This window comes from Doryrhamphus excisus, linkage group LG7 (assembly GCF_037039965.1).
Source record: "Doryrhamphus excisus strain RoL-2023G ecotype Guam linkage group LG7, RoL_Dexc_Guam_v1.1, whole genome shotgun sequence".
Lineage (NCBI taxonomy): Eukaryota > Metazoa > Chordata > Actinopteri > Syngnathiformes > Syngnathidae > Doryrhamphus > Doryrhamphus excisus.
This window is the reverse complement of record NC_136363.1, coordinates 23,897,385-23,921,407: the sequence shown is the minus strand read 5'-3', so window position 1 is coordinate 23,921,407 and position 24,023 is coordinate 23,897,385.

The window sequence follows — 24,023 nt, the reverse complement described above, 5'->3', positions numbered from 1 at the left end:
AAGGCTTGCCCTTTAAGGCTGGCCCTTTAAGCTGGCCCCTTAAGGCTGGCCCTTTAAGCTGGCCCTTTAAGGCTGGCCCTTTAAGGCTGGCCCTTTAAGGCTGGCCCTTTATGGCTGGCCCTTTAAGCTGGCCCCTTAAGGCTGGCCATCTAAGGCTGGCCCTTTAAGCTGGCCCTTTAAGGCTGGCCCTTTAAGCTGGCCCTTTAAGGCTGGCCCTTTAAGCTGGCCCTTTAAGGCTGGTCCTCTAAGGCTGGCCCTTTAAGACTGGCCCTTTAAGGCTGGCCCTTTAAGGCTGGCCCTTTAAGCTGGCCCCTTAAGGCTGGCCCTTTAAGCTGGCCCTCTAAGGCTGGCCCTTTAAGCTGGCCCTCTAAGGCTGGCCCTTTAAGGCTGGCCCTTTAAGGCTTGCCCTTTAAGGCTGGCCCTTTAAGCTGGCCCTTTAAGGCTGGCCCTTTAAGCTGGCCCTTTAAGGCTGGCCCTTTAAGGCTGGCCCTTTAAGCTGGCCCTTTAAGGCTGGCCCTTTAAGCTGGCCCTTTAAGGCTGGCCCTTTGAGGCTGGCCCTTTAAGCTGGCCCCTTAAGGCTGGCCCTTTAAGCTGGCCCTCTAAGGCTGGCCCTTTAAGCTGGCCCTCTAAGGCTGGCCCTTTAAGGCTTGCCCTTTAAGGCTGGCCCTTTAAGCTGGCCCCTTAAGGCTGGCCCTTTAAGCTGGCCCTCTAAGGCTGGCCCTTTAAGCTGGCCCTTTAAGGCTGGCCCTTTAAGGCTGGCCCTTTAAGCTGGCCCTTTAAGGCTGGCCCTTTAAGCTGGCCCTTTAAGGCTGGCCCTTTAAGGCTGGCCCTTTAAGGCTTGCCCTTTAAGGCTGGCCCTTTAAGCTGGCCCCTTAAGGCTGGCCCTTTAAGCTGGCCCTTTAAGGCTGGCCCTTTAAGGCTGGCCCTTTAAGGCTGGCCCTTTAAGCTGGCCCCTTAAGGCTGGCCATCTAAGGCTGGCCCTTTAAGCTGGCCCTTTAAGGCTGGCCCTTTAAGCTGGCCCTTTAAGGCTGGCCCTTTAAGCTGGCCCTTTAAGGCTGGCCCTCTAAGGCTGGCCCTTTAAGACTGGCCCTTTAAGATTGGACCTTTAAGGCTGGCCCTTTAAGCTGGCCCCTTAAGGCTGGCCCTTTAAGCTGGCCCTTTAAGGCTGGCCCTTTAAGGCTGGCCCTTTAAGGCTGGCCCTTTAAGGCTGGCCCTTTAAGGCTGGCCCTTTAAGGCTGGCCCTTTAAGCTGGCCCCTTAAGGCTGGCCATCTAAGGCTGGCCCTTTAAGCTGGCCCTTTAAGGCTGGCCCTTTAAGCTGGCCCTATAAGGCTGGCTCTTTAAGCTGTCCCTTTAAGGCTGGCCCTCTAAGGCTGGCCCTTTAAGACTGGCCCTTTAAGGCTGGCCCTTTAAGGCTGGCCCTTTAAGCTGGCCCCTTAAGGCTGGCCCTTTAAGCTGGCCCTCTAAGGCTGGCCCTTTAAGCTGGCCCTCTAAGGCTGGCCCTTTAAGGCTGGCCCTTTAAGGCTTGCCCTTTAAGGCTGGCCCTTTAAGCTGGCCCTTTAAGGCTGGCCCTTTAAGCTGGCCCTTTAAGGCTGGCCCTTTAAGGCTGGCCCTTTAAGCTGGCCCTTTAAGGCTGGCCCTTTAAGCTGGCCCTTTAAGGCTGGCCATTTAAGGCTGGCCCTTTGAGGCTGGCCCTTTAAGCTGGCCCCTTAAGGCTGGCCCTTTAAGCTGGCCCTCTAAGGCTGGCCCTTTAAGCTGGCCCTCTAAGGCTGGCCCTCTAAGGCTGGCCCTTTAAGGCTTGCCCTTTAAGGCTGGCCCTTTAAGCTGGCCCCTTAAGGCTGGCCCTTTAAGCTTGCCCTCTAAGGCTGGCCCTTTAAGCTGGCCCTTTAAGGCTGGCCCTTTAAGCTGGCCCTGTAAAGCTGGCCCTCTAAGGCTGGCCCTTTAAGCTGGCCCTTTAAGGCTGGCCCTTTAAGCTGGCCCTCTAAGGCTGGCCCTTTAAGGCTGGCCCTTTAAGCTGGCCCCTGAAGGCTGGCCCTCTAAGGCTGGCCCTTTAAGCTGGCCCTTTAAGGCTGGCCCTTTAAGCTGGCCCTTTAAGGCTGGCCCTTTAAGGCCGGCCCTTTAAGCTGGCCCTTTAAGGCTGGCCCTTTTAGCTGGCCCTTTAAGGCTGGCCCTTTAAGCTGGCCCTTTAAGGCTGGCCCTTTAAGGCTGGCCCTTTAAGGCTGGCTCTTTAAGCTGGCCCCTTAAGGCTGGCCCTTTAAGCAGGCCCTCTAAGGCTGGCCCTTTAAGCTGGCCCTCTAAGGCTGGCCCTTTAAGGCTTGCCCTTTAAGGCTGGCCCTTTAAGCTGGCCCCTTAAGGCTGGCCCTTTAAGCTGGCCCTTTAAGGCTGGCCCTTTAAGCTGGCCCTTTAAAGCTGGCCCTTTAAGGCTGGCCCTTTAAGCTGGCCCCTTAAGGCTGGCCCTTTAAGCTGGCCCTCTAAGGCTGGCCCTTTAAGCTGGCCCTCTAAGGCTGGCCCTTTAAGGCTTGCCCTTTAAGGCTGGCCCTTTAAGCTGGCCCCTTAAGGCTGGCCCTTTAAGCAAGCCCTTTAAGGCTGGCCCTTTAAGGCTGGCCCTTTAAGGCTGGCCCTTTAAGGCTGGCCCTTTAAGCTGGCCCCTTAAGGCTGGCCATCTAAGGCTGGCCCTTTAAGCTGGCCCTTTAAGGCTGGCCCTTTAAGCTGGCCCTTTAAGGCTGGCCCTTTAAGCTGGCCCTTTAAGGCTGGTCCTCTAAGGCTGGCCCTTTAAGACTGGCCCTTTAAGGCTGGCCCTTTAAGCTGGCCCCTTAAGGCTGGCCCTTTAAGCTGGCCCTCTAAGGCTGGCCCTTTAAGCTGGCCCTCTAAGGCTGGCCCTTTAAGGCTGGCCCTTTAAGGCTTGCCCTTTAAGGCTGGCCCTTTAAGCTGGCCTTTTAAGGCTGGCCCTTTAAGCTGGCCCTTTAAGGCTGGCCCTTTAAGGCTGGCCCTTTAAGCTGGCCCTTTAAGGCTGGCCCTTTAAGCTGGCCCTTTAAGGCTGGCCCTTTGAGGCTGGCCCTTTAAGCTGGCCCCTTAAGGCTGGCCCTTTAAGCTGGCCCTCTAAGGCTGGCCCTTTAAGCTGGCCCTCTAAGGCTGGCCCTTTAAGGCTTGCCCTTTAAGGCTGGCCCTTTAAGCTGGCCCCTTAAGGCTGGCCCTTCAAACTGGCCCTCTAAGGCTGGCCCTTTAAGCTGGCCCTTTAAGGCTGGCCCTTTAAGGCTGGCCCTTTAAGCTGGCCCTTTAAGGCTGGCCCTTTAAGCTGGCCCTTTAAGGCTGGCCCTTTAAGGCTGGCCCTTTAAGGCTTGCCCTTTAAGGCTGGCCCTTTAAGCTGGCCCCTTAAGGCTGGCCCTTTAAGCTGGCCCTTTAAGGCTGGCCCTTTAAGGCTGGCCCTTTAAGGCTGGCCCTTTAAGCTGGCCCCTTAAGGCTGGCCATCTAAGGCTGGCCCTTTAAGCTGGCCCTTTAAGGCTGGCCCTTTAAGCTGGCCCTTTAAGGCTGGCCCTTTAAGCTGGCCCTTTAAGGCTGGCCCTCTAAGGCTGGCCCTTTAAGACTGGCCCTTTAAGATTGGACCTTTAAGGCTGGCCCTTTAAGCTGGCCCCTTAAGGCTGGCCCTTTAAGCTGGCCCTCTAAGGCTGGCCCTTTAAGGCTGGCCCTTTAAGGCTTGCCCTTTAAGGCTGGCCCTTTAAGCTGGCCCTTTAAGGCTGGCCCTTTAAGCTGGCCCTTTAAGGCTGGCCATCTAAGTCTGGCCCTTTAAACTGGCCCTTTAAGGCTGGGCCTCTAAGGCTGGACCTCAAAGGCTGGCCCTTTAAGCTGGCCCTTTAAGGCTGGCCCCCTAAGGCTGGCCCTTTAAGGCTGGCCCTTTAAGGCTGGCCCTTTAAGGCTGGCCCTCTAAGGCTGGCCCTTTAAGGCTGGCCCTTTAAGCTGGCCCCTTAAGGCTGGCCATCTAAGGCTGGCCCTTTAAGCTGGCCCTTTAAGGCTGGCCCTTTAAGCTGGCCCTTTAAGGCTGGCCCTTTAAGCTGGCCCTTTAAGGCTGGCCCTTTAAGACTGGCCTTTTAAGGCTGGCCCTTTAAGCTGGCCCCTTAAGGCTGGCCCTTTAAGCTGGCCCTCTAAGGCTGGCCCTTTAAGCTGGCCCTCTAAGGCCGGCCCTTTAAGGCTGGCCCTTTAAGGCTTGCCCTTTAAGGCTGGCCCTTTAAGCTGGCCCTTTAAGGCTGGCCCTTTAAGCTGGCCCCTTAAGGCTGGCCATCTAAGGCTGGCCCTTTAAGCTGGCCCTTTAAGGCTGGCCCTTTAAGCTGGCCCTATAAGGCTGGCCCTTTAAGCTGGCCCTTTAAGGCTGGCCCTCTAAGGCTGGCCCTTTAAGACTGGCCCTTTAAGGCTGGCCCTTTAAGGCTGGCCCTTTAAGCTGGCCCCTTAAGGCTGGCCGTTTAAGCTGGCCCTCTAAGGCTGGCCCTTTAAGCTGGCCCTCTAAGGCTGGCCCTTTAAGGCTGGCCCTTTAAGGCTTGCCCTTTAAGGCTGGCCCTTTAAGCTGGCCCTTTAAGGCTGGCCCTTTAAGCTGGCCCTTTAAGGCTGGCCCTTTAAGGCTGGCCCTTTAAGCTGGCCCTTTAAGGCTGGCCCTTTAAGCTGGCCCTTTAAGGCTGGCCCTTTAAGGCTGGCCCTTTGAGGCTGGCCCTTTAAGCTGGCCCCTTGAGGCTGGCCCTTTAAGCTGGCCCCTTAAGGCTGGCCCTTTAAGCTGGCCCTCTAAGGCTGGCCCTTTAAGCTGGCCCTCTAAGACTGGCCCTCTAAGGCTGGCCCTTTAAGGCTTGCCCTTTAAGGCTGGCCCTTTAAGCTGGCCCCTTAAGGCTGGCCCTTTAAGCTGGCCCTCTAAGGCTGGCCCTTTAAGCGGGCCCTTTAAGGCTGGCCCTTTAAGCTGGCCCTGTAAAGCTGGCCCTCTAAGGCTGGCCCTTTAAGCTGGCCCTTTAAGGCTGGCCCTTTAAGCTGGCCCTCTAAGGCTGGCCCTTTAAGGCTGGCCCTTTAAGCTGGCCCCTTAAGGCTGGCCCTCTAAGGCTGGCCCTTTAAGCTGGCCCTTTAAGGCTGGCCCTTTAAGCTGGCCCTTTAAGGCTGGCCCTTTAAGGCCGGCCCTTTAAGCTGGCCCTTTAAGGCCGGCCCTTTAAGCTGGCCCTTTAAGGCTGGCCCTTTAAGCTGGCCCTTTAAGGCTGGCCCTTTAAGGCTGGCCCTTTAAGGCTGGCTCTTTAAGCTGGCCCCTTAAGGCTGGCCCTTTAAGCAGGCCCTCTAAGGCTGGCCCTTTAAGCTGGCCCTCTAAGGCTGGCCCTTTAAGGCTTGCCCTTTAAGGCTGGCCCTTTAAGCTGGCCCCTTAAGGCTGGCCCTTTAAGCTGGCCCTTTAAGGCTGGCCCTTTAAGGCTGGCCCTTTAAGCTGGCCCTTTAAAGCTGGCCCTTTAAGGCTGGCCCTTTAAGCTGGCCCCTTAAGGCTGGCCCTTTAAGCTGGCCCTCTAAGGCTGGCCCTTTAAGCTGGCCCTCTAAGGCTGGCCCTTTGAGGCTTGCCCTTTAAGGCTGGCCCTTTAAGCTGGCCCCTTAAGGCTGGCCCTTTAAGCTGGCCCTTTAAGGCTGGCCCTTTAAGGCTGGCCCTTTAAGGCTGGCCCTTTAAGGCTGGCCCTTTAAGGCTGGCCCTTTAAGGCTGGCCCTTTAAGCTGGCCCCTTAAGGCTGGCCATCTAAGGCTGGCCCTTTAAGCTGGCCCTTTAAGGCTGGCCCTTTAAGCTGGCCCTTTAAGGCTGGCCCTTTAAGCTGGCCCTTTAAGGCTGGTCCTCTAAGGCTGGCCCTTTAAGACTGGCCCTTTAAGGCTGGCCCTTTAAGGCTGGCCCTTTAAGCTGGCCCCTTAAGGCTGGCCCTTTAAGCTGGCCCTCTAAGGCTGGCCCTTTAAGCTGGCCCTCTAAGGCTGGCCCTTTAAGGCTGGCCCTTTAAGGCTTGCCCTTTAAGGCTGGCCCTTTAAGCTGGCCCTTTAAGGCTGGCCCTTTAAGCTGGCCCTTTAAGGCTGGCCCTTTAAGCTGGCCCTTTAAGGCTGGCCCTTTGAGGCTGGCCCTTTAAGCTGGCCCCTTAAGGCTGGCCCTTTAAGCTGGCCCTCTAAGGCTGGCCCTTTAAGATGGCCCTCTAAGGCTGGCCCTTTAAGGCTTGCCCTTTAAGGCTGGCCCTTTAAGCTGGCCCCTTAAGGCTGGCCCTTTAAGCTGGCCCTCTAAGGCTGGCCCTTTAAGCTGGCCCTTTAAGGCTGGCCCTTTAAGGCTGGCCCTTTAAGCTGGCCCTTTAAGGCTGGCCCTTTAAGCTGGCCCTTTAAGGCTGGCCCTTTAAGGCTGGCCCTTTAAGGCTTGCCCTTTAAGGCTGGCCCTTTAAGCTGGCCCCTTAAGGCTGGCCCTTTAAGCTGGCCCTTTAAGGCTGGCCCTTTAAGGCTGGCCCTTTAAGGCTGGCCCTTTAAGGCTGGCCCTTTAAGCTGGCCCCTTAAGGCTGGCCATCTAAGGCTGGCCCTTTAAGCTGGCCCTTTAAGGCTGGCCCTTTAACCTGGCCCTTTAAGGCTGGCCCTTTAAGGCTGGCCCTTTAAGCTGGCCCTTTAAAGCTGGCCCTCTAAGGCTGGCCCTTTAAGACTGGCCCTTTAAGGCTGGCCCTTTAAGCTGGCCCCTTAAGGCTGGCCCTCTAAGGCTGGCCCTTTAAGCTGGCCCTCTAAGGCTGGCCCTTTAAGGCTGGCCCTTTAAGCTGGCCCCTTAAGGCTGGCCCTCTAAGGCTGGCCCTTTAAGCTGGCCCTTTAAGGCTGGCCCTTTAAGCTGGCCCTTTAAGGCTGGCCCTTTAAGGCCGGCCCTTTAAGCTGGCCCTTTAAGGCTGGCCCTTTAAGCTGGCCCTTTAAGGCTGGCCCTCTAAGGCTGGCCCTTTAAGACTGGCCCTTTAAAGCTGGCCATCTCAGGCTGGCCCTTTAAGGCTGGCCCTTTAAGCTGGCCCCTTAAGGCTGGCCCTCTAAGGCTGGCCCTTTAAGCTGGCCCTCTAAGGCTGGCCCTTTAAGGCTGGCCCTTTAAGCTGGCCCCTTAAGGCTGGCCCTCTAAGGCTGGCCCTTTAAGCTTGCCCTTTAAGGCTGGCCCTTTAAGCTGGCCCTTTAAGGCTGGCCCTTTAAGGCCGGCCCTTTAAGCTGGCCCTTTAAGGCTGGCCCTTTAAGCTGGCCCTTTAAGGCTGGCCCTCTAAGGCTGGCCCTTTAAGACTGGCCCTTTAAAGCTGGCCCTTTAAGGCTGGCCCTCTAAGGCTGGCCCTTTAAGGCTGGCCCTTTAAGGCTGGCCCTTTAAGGCTGGCCCTCTAAGGCTGGCCCTTTAAGACTGGCCCTTTAAGGCTGGCCCTTTAAGGCTGGCCCTTTAAGCTGCCCCCTTAAGGCTGGCCCTTTAAGCTGGCCCTCTAAGGCTGGCCCTTTAAGCTGGCCCTCTAAGGCTGGCCCTTTAAGGCTGGCCCTTTAAGGCTTGCCCTTTAAGGCTGGCCCTTTAAGCTGGCCCTTTAAAGCTGGCCCTTTAAGCTGGCCCTTTAAGGCTGGCCCTTCAAGGCTGGCCCTTTAAGCTGGCCCTTTAAGGCTGGCCCTTTAAGCTGGCCCTTTAAGGCTGGCCCTTTGAGGCTGGCCCTTTAAGCTGGCCCCTTAAGGCTGGCCCTTTAAGCTGGCCCTCTAAGGCTGGCCCTTTAAGCTGGCCCTCTAAGGCTGGCCCTTTAAGGCTTGCCCTTTAAGGCTGGCCCTTTAAGCTGGCCCCTTAAGGCTGGCCCTTTAAGCTGGCCCTCTAAGGCTGGCCCTTTAAGCTGGCCCTTTAAGCTGGCCCCTTAAGGCTGGCCCTTTAAGGCCGGCCCTTTAAGCTGGCCCTTTAAGGCTGGCCCTTTAAGCTGGCCCTTTAAGGCTGGCCCTTTAAGCTGGCCCTTTAAGGCTGGCCCTTTAAGGCTGGCCCTTTAAGCTGGCCCCTTAAGGCTGGCCCTTTAAGCAGGCCCTCTAAGGCTGGCCCTTTAAGCTGGCCCTCTAAGGCTGGCCCTTTAAGGCTTGCCCTTTAAGGCTGGCCCTTTAAGCTGGCCCCTTAAGGCTGGCCCTTTAAGCTGGCCCTTTAAGGCTGGCCCTTTAAGGCTGGCCCTTTAAGCTGGCCCTTTAAAGCTGGCCCTTTAAGGCAGGCCCTTTAAGGCTGGCCCTTTAAGCCCTCCCCCTTAAGTCGGCCCTTTAAGCTGGCCCTTTAAGCTGGCCCTTTAAGGCTGGTCCTCTAAGGCTGGCCCTTTAAGACTGGCCCTTTAAGGCTGGCCCTTTAAGGCTGGCCCTTTAAGCTGGCCCCTTAAGGCTGGCTGTTTAAGCTGGCCCTCTAAGGCTGGCCCTTTAAGCTGGCCCTCTAAGGCTGGCCCTTTAAGGCTGGCCCTTTAAGGCCTGCCATTTAAGGCTGGCCCTTTAAGCTGGCCCTTTAAGGCTGGCCCTTTAAGCTGGCCCTTTAAGGCTGGCCCTTTAAGGCTGGCCCTTTAAGCTGGCCCTTTAAGGCTGGCCCTTTAAGCTGGCCCCTTAAGGCTGGCCCTTTAAGCTGGCCCTCTAAGGCTGGCCCTTTAAGCTGGCCCTTTAAGGCTGGCCCTCTAAGGCTGGCCCTTTAAGACTGGCCCTTTAAGGCTGGCCCTTTAAGGCTGGCCCTTTAAGCTGGCCCCTTAAGGCTGGCCCTTTAAGCTGGCCCTCTAAGGCTGGCCCTTTAAGCTGGCCCTTTAAGGCTGGCCCTTTAAGCTGGCCCTTTAAGGCTGGCCCTTTAAGGCTGGCCCTTTAAGCTGGCCCTTTAAGGCTGGCCCTTTAAGGCTGGCCCTTTAAGGCTTGCCCTTTAAGGCTGGCCCTTTAAGATGGCCCTTTAAGGCTGGCCCTTTAAGGCTGGCCCTTTAAGCTGGCCCTTTAAGGCTGGCCCTTTAAGCTGGCCCTTTAAGGCTGGCCCTTTGAGGCTGGCCCTTTAAGCTGGCCCCTTAAGGCTGGCCCTTTAAGCTGGCCCTCTAAGGCTGGCCCTTTAAGCTGGCCCTCTAAGGCTGGCCCTCTAAGGCTGGCCCTCTAAGGCTGGCCCTTTAAGGCTTGCCCTTTAAGGCTGGCCCTTTAAGCTGGCCCCTTAAGGCTGGCCCTTTAAGCTGGCCCTCTAAGGCTGGCCCTTTAAGCTGGCCCTTTAAGCTGGCCCTTTAAGGCTGGCCCTTTAAGGCTGGCCCTTTAAGGCTGGCCCTTTAAGGCTGGCCCTTTAAGGCTGGCCCTTTAAGCTGGCCCTTTAAGTTGGCCCCTTAAGGCTGGCCATCTAAGGCTGGCCCTTTAAGCTGGCCCTTTAAGGCTGGCCTTTTAAGCTGGCCCTTTAAGGCTGGCCCTTTAAGCTGGCCCTTTAAGGCTGGCCCTCTAAGGCTGGCCCTTTAAGACTGGCCCTTTAAGGCTGGCCCTTTAAGCTGGTCCCTTAAGGCTGGCCCTTTAAGGCTGGCCCTTTAAGGCTGGCCCCTTAAGGCTGGCCCTTTAAGCTGGCCCTCTAAGGCTGGCCCTTTAAGCTGGCCCTCTAAGGCTGGCCCTTTAAGGCTTGCCCTTTAAGGCTGGCCCTTTAAGCTGGCCCTTTAAGCTGGCCCTCTAAGGCTGGCCCTTTAAGCTGGCCCTTTAAGCTGGCCCCTTAAGGCTGGCCCTTTAAGCTGGCCCTCTAAGGCTGGCCCTTTAAGGCTGGCCCTTTAAGGCTGGCCCTTTAAGGCTGGCCCTTTAAGCTGGCCCTTTAAAGCTGGCCCTTTAAGCTGGCCCTTTAAGGCTGGCCCTTTAAGGCTGGCCCTTTAAGCTGGCCCTTTAAGGCTGGCCCTTTAAGCTGGCCCTTTAAGGCTGGCCCTTTGAGGCTGGCCCTTTAAGCTGGCCCTTTAAGGCTGGCCCTTTGAGGCTGGCCCTTTAAGCTGGCCCCTTAAGGCTGGCCCTTTAAGCTGGCCCTCTAAGGCTGGCCCTTTAAGCTGGCCCTCTAAGGCTGGCCCTTTAAGGCTTGCCCTTTAAGGCTGGCCCTTTAAGCTGGCCCCTTAAGGCTGGCCCTTTAAGCTGGCCCTCTAAGGCTGGCCCTTTAAGCTGGCCCTTTAAGCTGGCCCCTTAAGGCTGGCCCTTTAAGGCCGGCCCTTTAAGCTGGCCCTTTAAGGCTGGCCCTTTAAGCTGGCCCTTTAAGGCTGGCCCTTTAAGCTGGCCCTTTAAGGCTGGCCCTTTAAGGCTGGCCCTTTAAGCTGGCCCCTTAAGGCTGGCCCTTTAAGGCTGGCCCTTTAAGCTGGCCCCTTAAGGCTGGCCCTTTAAGCTGGCCCTCTAAGGCTGGCCCTTTAAGCTGGCCCTCTAAGGCTGGCCCTTTAAGGCTGGCCCTTTAAGCTGGCCCTTTAAGGCTGGCCCTCTAAGGCTGGCCCTTTAAGACTGGCCCTTTAAGGCTGGCCCTTTAAGGCTGGCCCTTTAAGCTGGCCCCTTAAGGCTGGCCCTTTAAGCTGGCCCTCTAAGGCTGGCCCTTTAAGCTGGCCCTTTAAGGCTGGCCCTTTAAGCTGGCCCTTTAAGGCTGGCCCTTTAAGCTGGCCCTTTAAGGCTGGCCCTTTAAGGCTGGCCCTTTAAGGCTTGCCCTTTAAGGCTGGCCCTTTAAGCTGGCCCTTTAAGGCTGGCCCTTTAAGCTGGCCCTTTAAGGCTGGCCCTTTAAGGCTGGCCCTTTAAGCTGGCCCTTTAAGGCTGGCCCTTTAAGCTGGCCCTTTAAGGCTGGCCCTTTAAGCTGGCCCTTTAAGGCTGGCCCTATAAGCCTGGCCCTTTAAGCTGGCCCCTTAAGGCTTGCCCTCTAAGGCTGGCCCTTTAACCTGGCCCTTTAAGGCTGGCCCTTTAAGGCTGGCCCTTTAAGCTGGCCCTTTAAAGCTGGCCCTCTAAGGCTGGCCCTTTAAGACTGGCCCTTTAAGGCTGGCCCTTTAAGGCTGGCCCTTTAAGCTGGCCCCTTAAGGCTTGCCCTTTAAGCTGGCCCTCTAAGGCTGGCCCTTTCAGCTGGCCATCTAAGGCTGGCCCTTTAAGGCTGGCCCTTTAAGCTGGCCCCTTAAGGCTGGCCCTTTAAGCTGGCCCTCTAAGGCTGGCCCTTTAAGGCTGGCCCTTTAAGCTGGCCCCTTAAGGCTGGCCCTCTAAGGCTGGCCCTTTAAGCTGGCCCTTTAAGGCTGGCCCTTTAAGCTGGCCCTTTAAGGCTGGCCCTTTAAGGCCGGCCCTTTAAGCTGGCCCTTTAAGGCTGGCCCTTTAAGCTGGCCCTTTAAGGCTGGCCCTCTAAGGCTGGCCCTTTAAGACTGGCCCTTTAAAGCTGGCCCTTTAAGGCTGGCCCTCTAAGGCTGGCCCTCTAAGGCTGGCCCTTTAAGGCTGGCCCTTTAAGGCTGGCCCTCTAAGGCTGGCCCTTTAAGACTGGCCCTTTAAGGCTGGCCCTTTAAGGCTGGCCCTTTAAGCTGGGCCCTTAAGGCTGGCCCTTTAAGCTGGCCCTCTAAGGCTGGCCCTTTAAGCTGGCCCTCTAAGGCTGGCCCTTTAAGGCTGGCCCTTTAAGGCTTGCCCTTTAAGGCTGGCCCTTTAAGCTGGCCCTTTAAAGCTGGCCCTTTAAGCTGGCCCTTTAAGGCTGGCCCTTTAAGGCTGGCCCTTTAAGCTGGCCCTTTAAGGCTGGCCCTTTAAGCTGGCCCTTTAAGGCTGGCCCTTTGAGGCTGGCCCTTTAAGCTGGCCCCTTAAGGCTGGCCCTTTAAGCTGGCCCTCTAAGGCTGGCCCTTTAAGCTGGCCCTCTAAGGCTGGCCCTTTAAGGCTTGCCCTTTAAGGCTGGCCCTTTAAGCTGGCCCCTTAAGGCTGGCCCTTTAAGCTGGCCCTCTAAGGCTGGCCCTTTAAGCTGGCCCTTTAAGCTGGCCCCTTAAGGCTGGCCCTTTAAGGCCGGCCCTTTAAGCTGGCCCTTTAAGGCTGGCCCTTTAAGCTGGCCCTTTAAGGCTGGCCCTTTAAGCTGGCCCTTTAAGGCTGGCCCTTTAAGGCTGGCCCTTTAAGCTGGCCCCTTAAGGCTGGCCCTTTAAGCAGGCCCTCTAAGGCTGGCCCTTTAAGCTGGCCCTTTAAGCTGGCCCTCTAAGGCTGGCCCTTTAAGGCTTGCCCTTTAAGGCTGGCCCTTTAAGCTGGCCCCTTAAGGCTGGCCCTTTAAGATGGCCCTTTAAGGCTGGCCCTTTAAGGCTGGCCCTTTAAGCTGGCCCTTTAAAGCTGGCCCTTTAAGGCAGGCCCTTTAAGGCTGGCCCTTTAAGCCCTCCCCCTTAAGGCTGGCCCTTTAAGCTGGCCCTTTAAGCTGGCCCTTTAAGGCTGGTCCTCTAAGGCTGGCCCTTTAAGACTGGCCCTTTAAGGCTGGCCCTTTAAGGCTGGCCCTTTAAGCTGGCCCCTTAAGGCTGGCTGTTTAAGCTGGCCCTCTAAGGCTGGCCCTTTAAGCTGGCCCTCTAAGGCTGGCCCTTTAAGGCTGGCCCTTTAAGGCTTGCCCTTTAAGGCTGGCCCTTTAAGCTGGCCCTTTAAGGCTGGCCCTTTAAGCTGGCCCTTTAAGGCTGGCCCTTTAAGGCTGGCCCTTTAAGCTGGCCCTTTAAGGCTGGCCCTTTAAGCTGGCCCCTTAAGGCTGGCCCTTTAAGCTGGCCCTCTAAGGCTGGCCCTTTAAGCTGGCCCTTTAAGGCTGGCCCTCTAAGGCTGGCCCTTTAAGACTGGCCCTTTAAGGCTGGCCCTTTAAGGCTGGCCCTTTAAGCTGGCCCCTTAAGGCTGGCCCTTTAAGCTGGCCCTCTAAGGCTGGCCCTTTAAGCATGCCCTTTAAGGCTGGCCCTTTAAGCTGGCCCTTTAAGGCTGGCCCTTTAAGGCTGGCCCTTTAAGCTGGCCCTTTAAGGCTGGCCCTTTAAGGCTGGCCCTCTAAGGCTGGCCCTCTAAGGCTGGCCCTCTAAGGCTGGCCCTTTAAGGCTGGCCTTCTAAGGCTGGCCCTTTAAGGCTGGCCCTCTAAGGCTGGCCCTTTAAGGCTGGCCCTCTAAGGCTGGCCTTTTAGGCTGGCCCTTAAAGCTGGCCTTTTAAGCTGGCCCTTAAAGCTGGCCCTTTAAGGCTGGCCCTTTAAGCTGGGCCTTTAAGGCTGGCCCTCTAAGGCTGGCCCTTTAAGCTGGGCCTTTAAGGCTGGCCCTCTAAGGCTGGCCCTTTAAGGCTGGCCCTCTAAGGCTGGCCCTTTAAGGCTGGCCCTCTAAGGCTGGCCTTTTAGGCTGGCCTTTTAAGCTGGCCCTTAAAGCTGGCCCTTTAAGGCTGGCCCTTTAAGGCTGGCCCTTTAAGCTGGGCCTTTAAGGCTGGCCCTCTAAGGCTGGCCCTTTAAGGCTGGCCCTTTAAGCTGGGCCTTTAAGGCTGGCCCTCTAAGGCTGGCCCTTTAAGGCTGGCCCTCTAAGGCTGGCCCTTTCAGGCCAGAAACATGTAGCAACATGTCAGTCCACTTTACAAAATTTACCGGTAAATAATCCAACACTTATACATCCAATTCAAGATGGCCATCCTTCATAGTTGCAGTAAAAGTTCACTATTGGCATTCATCCCACTCTACTGTCTAGCAATGTGTTTAGCAGTTGAAATATGCATGTGCTGGAAATGGTGTGTTCCTAACGTCCGAGTGTACTCGGAAGATGAAAACTTGAGCTTCGTTGTCCTTCACATTGTCCCGGAACACATTGGGAGCGTTGTCTCCGTCAAAGGCAATATTAGCGACATCTGGTGGAAGAAGGAAGGCAAAGCAATCTCGCTACAACGAGTGAAAGACAGATCGCCATTACAAACAAAAATGCTTTAATTAGTTCATGTCATTAACAGTTCAATTGCTTGGTGGTCATTATATGCACAAGTTAGCGCCAAAATAACCAGTCCGTTTCAATGCGCGCTGTGACGTAAGATGCTCATGACGTCAGCGGTCACGTGATGAAATGGTCACCATTTGGAAGCAGTGTGACTCAGGAAGACTTGACACACTTCGAGGCTTCGGGCTCATTTCACCATCTCTACTAAAAACAAATAGTTGATGGAAAAGCAGAAATCATGAAAATAATGCGTGTAACATCTATTCGCCTTCTTACAGTGTGCATGTTCATCGTTTCGTCGCATGCTTGAGCTTCATGGCCAATTTTTACACGGATTTACGCACCACATTTCCCAAAACGGTGGAAACTTTGGGTCTTGGGAGTTAACTCGGAGTTATGAGGGTGTTAGCGGAGCAATGCTGTCACCTAGTGGCGTTATGGCAGTACTGCAGTGATTTCAAATTGTCACTTTGTTCCAACGATTGAGGGAAGGTTGTCATGTAGCTATGATACCTATTAAGTATCCTCCCTGCTGCGTTAGGAACCTTGGGGGCTGGTCTACAATTGGGTGTGGAGGGGGTGAGGGGTTTCCTTGGGGCTACTCCTTTGCCCTCGGCATGGTTCTGGCTCGGTCACCCTTCTATTTTAACCGCACTAGATACAGGCACGGGACCCACCATAGCCCAGCTGTCCTCCACCTTGAACTACTTGACCAACCCATATATTCATACCGTATATAAACCACATAGAGGCCAGCCCTTTGGAGTGGGTCTCTTTAGTTGACTTATTTTTTATTGCATAATATACACAATGCCATTTCATCACACACATGGGTGAGGCGGGCTTGGCTGGGGTTCCAAGCAGCAATTGAAGACAAGGACAATCCTCCATGTCCAAAGCAGGGATGTCAGAGAGCGGGCGGCAGCAAAGATACGTCCAACAGTTGAGAGTCAGTGAAAGGGCTGCTGGAGTACACGACATCCTCGTCTGAGTTTGCAGCAGAGTCGTACAGCATGGGGTCCACGTCGAGATCCAAATGAGTCTCTAGGGTGTCATCGCTCAGTCCTGAACCAACCACAAGAAAGACAGAGGAAGCAAAGTGCACAGTACGGGTCAAAGGTCACAACAACTAACCTTACATGAGACGTCAACACACGTTTGTCTCCATGAAGGTACAGTGCATCCGGAAAGTATTCACAGCGCTTCACTTTTTCTACATTTTGTCATGTTACATTCATGTTTTGAATATATTAAAAATAGAAAACCAAAAAAATCACATTTACATAAGTATTCACAGATCTTTCTACAGCTCAATTGGAGTCCACCTGCAGTAAATTCAGTTGATTGGACATGATTTGGAAATACAATAACTGTCTATATAAGGTCCCACAGTTGACTGTGCATGTCAGAGCACAAACGCCAAGCATGAAGTCAAAAGAACTGTCTGTAGACCTGCGAGACAGGATTGTCTTGAGGCACAAATCTGGGGAAGGATACAGAAACATTTCTGCTGCTTTGAAGGTCCCAATGAGCACAGTGGCCCCCATTATTCGACTAGTCAGGATAGAAGGAAAAATGAATGCAGCAATATATAGAGATATCCTGGATGAAAATATTGTGGGACCTTATATAGACAGTTATTATATTTTCCAAATCATGTCCAATCAACTGAATTTACTGCAGGTGGACTCCAATTACGCTGTAGAAAGATCTCAAGGATGATCAGTGGAAAAAAGATGCACCTGAGCTCAATTTTGAGCTTCATGGCAAAGGCTGTGACTACTTATGTAAATGTGATTTTTTGTTTTCTATTTTTAATAAATTCAAAAAAGTAAAAAAAAAACTTTTTCACATTGTCATAATGGAGTATTTTGAGGTAAGAGATTAAATTAATACAATTGGGAATGAGGCTGTAACATGACAAAATGTGGAAAAAGTGAAGCGCTGTGAATACTTTCCGGATGTACTGTATGTGCCCTGGGATTGGCTGGCCACCGGTCCAGGGTGTACCCCGCCTCTCGCCCCAAATCAGGCTCCAGCATACCCCCACCCTAGTGAGGATAAGAGACATAGAAAATGAATGAATAACTAAACCATGTTGGTGTCATTCAACAGCTGTACTGTAATCTTACCTTGTCTAAGCTGTTGGGACCAAATTCTTGAGCGTCAACATCCTTCAGTATTCTGTTAAATGGATGGAGAATGCTGCACATGTAATTCATGTGGCAGCCAGAATATCTGTATTCATTAGTGCAGTCCAAAAAAGGAAAAGCAAGGCGATGGGGGCAGAAGGCATACCATGGAGCAGTCCAGAGACAAAAGAACTCCCAAAAACAGCTGGAGGAGGTCGCGGTCCACTGGGCAGTACACTGAAAAAAAATTTGGAGTGCCATTTACTTGAGAAAAGCTAGGTAACAATTTGCACGCACAATTCCCAAGCAACTTTTCCTTGGGAAATACTCTGGTCAAATTTACTTTTTTTGAATGAAAAAGGTACTCTTTGCTAGTAAATTTGACCCCAAACTACCTTTGAATCTACTTCAAAATCCATATAAATGTACTCGCTTTTCAGGATTGTTTAACTAGTTTTCCCTGACTTTATTTGAATATGATTGTGTAGTATTTTTTAAGATGGCCTTCTTTGAATGAAATGATCTTAACACATCTTCTACAAAACATTATTTCAAACCAGAACAGCTTCACTGCATTTGTACTAAAGCTGTATTTACTTCCAGATGACGGTGCACAAAAACGCAACACAGCCACAGGTTGAGGTACCTGTGAAATTAATTCAACATTTCATAACTAAACCAAAGACCTGGGATTTATTCCCTTAATTGGGAATCGTATTATTAGAATGATTATTTTTTGACTTCCACTTTCCTCATGCAGGTATGGACTTCCCACACTAGTGTGCCAGTCGCCTCCTTCTGGACTTTTGGTGTCTACTATACACTCAATTGGAGTCCACCTGCAGTAAATTCAGTTGATTGGACATGATTTGGAAATATAATAACCTTTTTCACATTGTCATAATGGAGTATTTTGAGCTAAGAGATTAAATTAATACAATTGGGAATGAGGCTGTAACTTGACAAAATGTGGAAAAAGTGAAGCGCTGTGAATACTTTCCGGATGCGCTGTATGTGCCCTGGGATTGGCTGGCCACCGGTCCAGGGTGTACCCCGCCTCTCGCCCCAAATCAGGCTCCAGCATACCCCCACCCTAGTGAGGATAAGAGACATAGAAAATGAATGAATAACTAAACCATGTTGGTGTCATTCAACAGCTGTACTGTAATCTTACCTTGTCTAAGCTGTTGGGACCAAATTCTTGAGCGTCAACATCCTTCAGTATTCTGTTAAATGGATGGTCAAATTTATATCTGGCCCTAACGAGCCCTAGCCAGCCCTAAAGAGCCCTGGCCCCAACTCGCCCTAGCCAGCCCTGGCCCCAACTCGCCCTAGCCCCAACTCGCCCTAGCCAGCCCTGGCCCCAACTCGCCCTAACTCGCCCTAGCCAGCCCTAAAGAGCCCTGGCCCCAACTCGCCCTAGCCAGCCCTGGCCCCAACTCGCCCTAGCCAGCCCTAACTCGGCCCTAAAACCCTCCTCCAACCATAGCCCTAAAACCCTAACCCAAACATTCAAACGAGATCTATGTTGACTACTTACCCAACGGCGCAGCGCAGACTACTCATGTTTCCTTCGGTTAGCTGGTCCGTTGATACCACCATTCTCTGCCAGTCTGTCTTCTTCCTCTTTTGTTTCAACGCTCCAAGGCGTATTACTGCCCTCCACAGGTTGGGCACAAGTGTAAGAAGGCTGGGGGGGCTGGGGCGAGGGAGTGGGGGGCTGGGGTGTGGGACGGGGGAGGCTGGGCCTAAATGTAGAAGGCTGGGGGGCTCGGGGACTGGGGTGTGGAAGGCTGGGCCCAAATGAGGAAGGCAGGGGGTGAGGGAGGGGGGAGGCTGCTATTTCTACTTGCTATGTACTGCCAACTAGGGGTCACTTTAAAGTAATGCTATTCTACTCGGTAAATACCACCATCTCGTGGTCACTTTAATGGACTGCTGCTTCCAACAATGCAATCTCAATGGGCGACGTTTTTCGCCAGTAACTCCCCAACGAAAGGTCGTATAAACATAGAACCGACTTCTGCCTACACAAATTCAGCTGCAAGCTTTCCGTTGAGACCCCCAAGCCAAACAAACTTGGGTGCCCTCATTCCATCCCAAGACCTGCAAAACATCCTTACCGCCAAAGGACAAAACCCCTGAGACTCCAGCGCTACCCCCTGGGTCAGCACCCAGCGCAAACGCACGAGGAAAGAGAAAAACCTTGACCAAGGTCAGCCACCGGGAGAGGAATCCGGCGATTACGGTGACCAGCTGTCCCTGCTCTTGGATCTGATGGCGCGAGGGGAATCGGTTCCCCCCACTCCCCCACCAACCCGGGCCACAGAGGCCCTTCGGCGTTGGGAGTCAGAATTCGCTTTCTGTTGAGAACCCTAAGAAATTGAAAAATAGAATCCAGGAATCTGAACCTGTAAAACCTGTAAAACCTCATCCCAAGACCTGCAAAACATGCTTACCGCCGAAGGACAAAACCCCTGAGACTCCAGCGCTACCGCACGAGTAAAGAGAAAAACCTCGACCAAGGTCAGCCACCGGGAGAGGAATCCGACCATTACGGTGACCAGCTGTCCCTGCTCTTGGATCTGATGGCGCGAGGGGAATTGGTTCCCCCCACTCCCCCACCAACCCGGGCCACAGAGGCCCTTCGGCGTTGGGAGTCAGAATTCGCTTTCCGTTGAGAACCCTAAGAAATTGAAACCTGTGAAACCTGTGAAACCTGTGAAACCTGTGAAACCTGTGAAACCTGTAAAACCTGTAAAACCTGTAAAACCTGTAAAACCTGTAAAACCTGTAAAACCTGTAAAACCTGTAAAACCTGTAAAACCTGTAAAACCTGTAAAACCTGTAAAACCTGTAAAACCTGTAAAACCTGTAAAACCTGTAAAACCTGTAAAACCTGTAAAACCTGTAAAACCTGTAAAACCTGTAAAACCTGTAAAACCTGTAAAACCTGTAAAACCTGTAAAACCTGTAAAACCTGTAAAACCTGTAAAACCTGTAAAACCTGTAAAACCTGTAAAACCTGTAAAACCTGTAAAACCTGTAAAACCTGTAAAACCTTATCCCAAGACCTGCAAAACATCCTTACCGCCGAAGGACAAAACCCCTGAGACTCCAGCGCTACCGCACGAGGAAAGAGAAAAACCTCGACCAAGGTCAGCCACCGGGAGAGGAATCCGACGATTACGGTGACCAGCTGTCCCTGCTCTTGGATCTGATGGCGCGAGGGGAATCGGTTCCCCCCACTCCCCCACCAACCCAGGCCACAGAGGCCCTTCGGCATTGGGAGTCAGAATTCGCTTTCCGTTGAGAACCCTAGAGAAATTGAAAAATAGAATCCAGGAATATGAACCTGAATATGAACCGACATTGCTTCAAACAATATTATGTGTGTTAGCCTGTTAAACTATTCAATCTGCAACATTTTACACACACACTGAATGTTGAACCTGAATTTGCCAACAAATAGTTTAACGTCTGTCACCCCCTTGTGACAGCTCTTAGTTTTCCTCAGTTCCTCGTTCATGCCCTTGTTTTGTATTTCCTTCCTGTGTTGCTCTGCTGTGTTTTCAGTTGATGTCCATTATCTCCCGCACCTGTTTCTCATTATTTGTGATGCCTATTTGGTTCAGGTGCGCGCTCCTTTCTTTGTTGGGTCATTGATGTTGTTTTCTCTGTTGAACATGCTAGTGCGTTGGTCTGCTGCATAGTATCAACAATAAATGCCTTTTTACCTGCTATTGGGTCCTCATCTCTGCATCCTGGGGTCGTGCCGTAAAGCTCCCAAGCCGGAACGTGACAACCTCTCTGTGCTAACCACAAAAAAGAAAATTAATTATCTAACCAGATCATTTAACTTTGAGACAGACAACATGTGGTGCTAAAGTTAGCTTTCTGCTTGTTTAAAGCATCGGCAGCTTACCGGAGCAAAGGTAGCTTAACACACAGCCAGTGCAATCCTAGCCTCAAGAGGCTGACACTGCACTTCCTGCAAGCCCTCCAAAATGCACGCCAGGTCCTCAACAACCAACCCCGCTGCAAATTAAAACAACCATGGCTGCGGTCACATGATGCACCGTCACCGGTACACGCCCAGTAATTTTATGCCTACCTTTCACATACGCTGCTGATGGCACGACAGACCAGAGCCCGCCACCGGAGCGCGCCAACACAGCCTCGACAGGTGAACAGCAAGGAACAATGAGCGCCCCGGTGACGCCAAGACCCATCAATAACCCTGGCACCGCCTCGCAATCGAGCCCCAACAGCTGATGCCAATTCAGGTGGAAGCGCAACAACGCTCAACCTACCAAAAATGCTGCACATGTAATTCATGTGGCAGCAAGAATATCTGTATTCATTAGTGCAGTTCATTAGTGGAGTGGAGTATTTTGAGGTAAGAGATTAAATTAATACAATTTGGAATGAGGCTGTAACTTGACAAAATGTGGAAAAAGTGAAGCGCTGTGAATACTTTCCGGATGCACTGTATGTGCCCTGGGATTGGCTGGCCACCGGTCCAGGGTGTACCCCGCCTCTCGCCCCAAATCAGGCTCCAGCATACCCCAACCCTAGTGAGGATAAGACATAGAAAAGAGTTTCTACCGGAGTGTCCACCAAACTTGACCTAAGAACCCAATGTAGCATGAAAACCAAATAAGACCTGAGACTAGTGTGCTTGGATATACGCAGCGCTCACTTTTGCATCACATCTGCCTCCCGTTTCTGCTGCTCAGTCGAGCGGTCGGAGTCTTTGGAAGTGAATTTAGCCTCATGATCACCACGAGGACATTTGCTCGGAATCAGCATCTGCAACAATTGCATGTGAAGTCTGGTGCGAGTTAAGACTAGAATGAGAGATCGCCTACCTTGAGTTCAGCTCGAAGAAGAATCTGACTCTCTGGGGAGGCGCCATCCAGATGGAACCACTGATCCAGGACCAGTTCTGGTTCCGAGAGCAGCTCTCTGATTGGGACGACTAAGGAACCCATGGGCAACGTCCAGCTGTGAGAGAGCTGGAGAAACAAAGTGTAAAGGTAGTAATACAAGTCAAGTTTGTTGATATCACATGGTGGAAATACTAAAAATAATATTGTTAACTTACCTTGACAACAACATTCTCTTCTCTAGGGTCATGAACCAGGAAGCAGAACGCCTCATTCCACTGAGGTGATGTCGTGCGATCACACACCTACAGCAAAGATGGACGTGTTAGTCCCGGATGCCAATACCCTGGTTATTATTTGGCTAGTTGCCACGCTTAGTAGTCTCACAGTAGTTTTGTGGGATGTTTTTCCAAGAAGCATATCCGCTCCCACTTTTGGCTCTTTTCCACTCTTTTCCACCTGTTGACACGCCACATGGGTCATAATAAAACACAGATCATGCCTCCTCAGTACCTCCTCGACTCACTTACTGGTAAACCATCTGCTTGTTCGATGAAGACAAACAAAAGTCCCACAGATGGAACGGCTTTGTTCTGGTAGGACTGCCTGGAGTAGAACTTGAGAATCTGAAGAGAATGGTTCGATATTAGTATTTTTTATAGTTGAATGAAGCATTAGTACGCTTTTTCTTCTTCTGGAAGCACCCCCCTTATCCAGTTGGTCTGCCTCCGAGGCTGTTGGAAGCCATTCCAGGATCAGGTGAACGCGACCTGACTTGACATCACTGAGCGTGTACTGATACACTGATACATAAAACACACACAATCCTTTGAATGCTTGAACAATTCAATGACAATAATATAAGCCGTTTCCATACCTGATCCGTGTACTGAGAATCAATTATGTCCTTCAGTTTGACCTTCAGCCTGCATGTTGAGAAACATGACAATTATTTCAACCACTTGATAATGGAATGGATTTCTTTTCTCTAATTCATGTTTATTTTTATTTATTTACACTGCAATATTTGATATTTATACATATATATTTAATATCATTTGCGTTCTACATGAATGTTCTAAATGATTCCAACCATATCAAATTCTACAACCTGTCTTTAATATACTGTAAGTGTGTGACATAATTTTTCTTGTGAATCGGACAATAAAGTGTAGATAAAGGAGGATGGCGGTGCTCTTCTCAATACTGGCATCGCTGCGCTGGAGGTAGTAAGCAGTATTATCAAGCAGTTGCAGTATGTGACAGTATCGATAATAACAACACTACTAATGTGTACTGGAAGCAGTACCTTCCCATAAAGTCATCCTTCATGTCCATGTCTTTATCAAACACCTCCAGATGTAACCTGATGGAGCAACAAAAATCATTTATCATCTGGTACATGTATTCATAATGTGACGAGTTGCTACTTTACTGTGGCCAGCAAGCTTTCTACAAATGGATTAAGGATTAAATATTCTAAAACAAAAGATGCAGATTGGGCATTGATACTTTTATGTTGAAAGAACTCAATTGTACATCAATAACTCCTGTAACCACAAATCTCACTCTCTCAATTTCTGCGGCAGTTTTTCCTTGTGTATGGAAGGCATCAGCTGTCATTCAATATATAAGAACGTAGATCCTTGTCCGTTTCCAATTTCAAACCAATCTTCGACTTGAAAAAAGGTTTTGACACTGTAAAGCATAGAATAACCTAAACCATGTTGGTGTCATTCAACAGCTGTACTGTAATCTTACCTTGTCTAAGCTGTTGGGACCAAATTCTTGAGCGTCAACATCCTTCAGTATTCTGTTAAATGGATGGAGAATGCTGCACATGTAATTCATGTGGCAGCCAGAATATCTGTATTCATTAGTGCAGTCCAAAAAAGGAAAAGCAAGGCGATGGGGGCAGAAGGCATACCATGGAGCAGTCCAGAGACAAAAGAACTCCCAAAAACAGCTGGAGGAGGTCGCGGTCCACTGGGCAGTACACTGAAAAAAAATTTGGAGTGCCATTTACTTGAGAAAAGCTAGGTAACAATTTGCACGCACAATTCCCAAGCAACTTTTCCTTGGGAAATACTCTGGTCAAATTTACTTTTTTTGAATGAAAGAGGTACTCTTTGCTAGTAAATTTGACCCCAAACTACCTTTGAATCTACTTCAAAATCCATATAAATGTACTCGCTTTTCAGGATTGTTTAACTAGTTTTCCCTGACTTTATTTGGAGCAATTTATAAGTAATATTTACATGATTTAAGCTACCACCTACACCACTTTTCTAATATGATTGTGTAGTATTTTTTTTAAGATGGCCTTCTTTGAATGAAATGATCTTAACACATCTTCTACAAAACATTATTTCAAACCAGAACAGCTTCACTGCATTTGTACTAAAGCTGTATTTACTTCCAGATGACGGTGCACAAAAACGCAACACAGCCACAGGTTGAGGTACCTGTGAAATTAATTCAACATTTCATAACTAAACCAAAGACCTGGGATTTATTCCCTTAATTGGGAATCGTATTATTAGAATGATTATTTTTTGACTTCCACTTTCCTCATGCAGGTATGGACTTCCCACACTAGTGTGCCAGTCGCCTCCTTCTGGACTTTTGGTGTCTACTATACACTCAATTGGAGTCCACCTGCAGTAAATTCAGTTGATTGGACATGATTTGGAAATATAATAACCTTTTTCACATTGTCATAATGGAGTATTTTGAGGTAAGAGATTAAATTAATACAATTTGGAATGAGGCTGTAACTTGACAAAATGTGGAAAAAGTGAAGCGCTGTGAATACTTTCCGGATGCGCTGTATGTGCCCTGGGATTGGCTGGCCACCGGTCCAGGGTGTACCCCGCCTCTCGCCCCAAATCAGGCTCCAGCATACCCCCACCCTAGTGAGGATAAGAGACATAGAAAATGAATGAATAACTAAACCATGTTGGTGTCATTCAACAGCTGTACTGTAATCTTACCTTGTCTAAGCTGTTGGGACCAAATTCTTGAGCGTCAACATCCTTCAGTATTCTGTTAAATGGATGGTCAAATTTATATCTGGCCCTAACGAGCCCTAGCCAGCCCTAAAGAGCCCTGGCCCCAACTCGCCCTAGCCAGCCCTGGCCCCAACTCGCCCTAGCCCCAACTCGCCCTAGCCAGCC